The sequence below is a fragment of the Leptonychotes weddellii genome, unplaced genomic scaffold, assembly GCF_054177405.1.
Source record: "Leptonychotes weddellii isolate Sample4059 unplaced genomic scaffold, ASM5417740v2 HiC_scaffold_30101, whole genome shotgun sequence".
Taxonomy (NCBI): Eukaryota; Metazoa; Chordata; class Mammalia; order Carnivora; family Phocidae; genus Leptonychotes; species Leptonychotes weddellii.
Genome location: NW_027897015.1, coordinates 1 through 1,541, shown reverse-complemented (window position 1 = coordinate 1,541; position 1,541 = coordinate 1). Strand labels below are relative to the sequence as shown.

Here is a 1,541-nt window from a genome sequence, read left to right as displayed (position 1 = left end):
TTCCTGCCTGGGTGGCACTGGTCATCCTCCAGGCTACTTTTGCTTTCAGCTCTCAAGAAGCTTCCTTTCCATCGACTTAAGAGAAGAAGTAAGAGGAAGCAGTTTGGAAGTCAGCACAAGAGGAGGAAATAACCAGTGTGGTGAGCCTGGCATGAAAAGGGGAAGACAGCCTTGTGCCCGTGCTCTCCATCGCTTCCCCAATGGACTTGTTGTCACTTGAGGAAAACGTTCCAAAATCATGGGGGGCCTGCTCTTGCATGTGACCACGAAGTGGAGACAAGGGGGTGGTCGTGAGTAGACCACGGGTCAGACCCTCAGGAGCTCAGTCTCGCATGTAAAGATGCTGGGGCAGAGGACACAGATCGGCCTCCCTGCCCTTCCAGGCATTTCCTTTCAGGAAAACATCATGGCTTCGGATTCAGGCAGGGATTGACACGTAGGGGTGGAGGCTGGGTCAGGCCAGTGCCCTTTTCTGGGCGGGAAATTTGGGGAAAGGAGGGAGGGGAACCCTGAATTCAGAAGTCGAGCACATAAGCTAGAGGACTCGGGGGGTTCAGGGATCTCTGTCCCCAGAAAACCAACTACTTCCTTCTCCCTGACCCATCTGTCATTGCACTGTGCCTCTGGGCAAACCATTTAACCTCTCTGCATCTCAGTGCCGTGAACCACAAAACAGGGGGCATAGCCCCTGGTCCTTGCATCCCACAGGGATGATGGCGGAGGAGAGGATACGATGACGGATATTCTCCATGAGCGGTAATGCATCGTGCCCATGTAAATGCTGAAAGGCCACCTTCCCCCCCCCCTGCCCTGTAGCCATCGACGTTTCCTCTCTGGGGGCAGTGACCCCTATATTTCTTGCTTATTCTTACAGACCTGTCGTTTTGGAACACTCATGCAGCACTTATGAGGGACCGCTCATTGACTTGAGGGGCTATCTGGATTTTCTTATATGAAGCTTCATAACATAATACCAGTAAGTAGGCCCCATGCACAGAACAGGGGTCCAAGGACAGAAAGGTCAAGTAACTTTCCCAGTTATGTGTGGCTTCTAGTAGGATTGGATACCGGCCACCAACACCATCCTCTGTGCTCTCCGCTCACTGTGAGCACTGCATTTGGAGATTTTCTCATCCAAATGGTGACGTCCCCACCCAGTCTGTGGGGTGTCAGGTACACGCCACATCCAACAGCCCTTCTAAGCCCAGTTCAGACTCCGTTGGCTCCCCAGGCCCCGGTGGACAGGAATGCAAGTGTGACCAGGGAATGAATGAGGTGTTCCCAGGGTTTTCCCCAGCTGCACCTCAATAGTTCTGTTTTTGGTGTATTTTCTAGGATCGTGGCTCAGGTTAGAAGAAGGAAAAGATCTTAAGGGGTTCAAACCTGGGAGTCAGAGCAAAATCATCTGCAGCCAAGAAATTCTCCTGGCTGTCCCCATCTGTGGTTCAGCAGCACCCACAGGGACATCTGGCCAAACAACGGGGGAGATTCATGCATATCACTTCCACTGACTACGACGTCGAAGGTACTGTGGGTGGGAA

General features: G+C 52.5%; 1 long non-coding RNA gene across 1 annotated transcript; it reads left to right on the top strand.

The window, feature by feature from the left end:
* Positions 1 to 6: 6 nt before the first annotated feature.
* LOC145719092 (uncharacterized) lies at positions 7 to 1,535 on the top strand. Its single transcript, XR_014142179.1, has 3 exons — positions 7 to 756; positions 875 to 976; positions 1,336 to 1,535. It is a non-coding gene; the product is annotated as an uncharacterized LOC145719092 (long non-coding RNA).
* Positions 1,536 to 1,541: the final 6 nt, after the last annotated feature.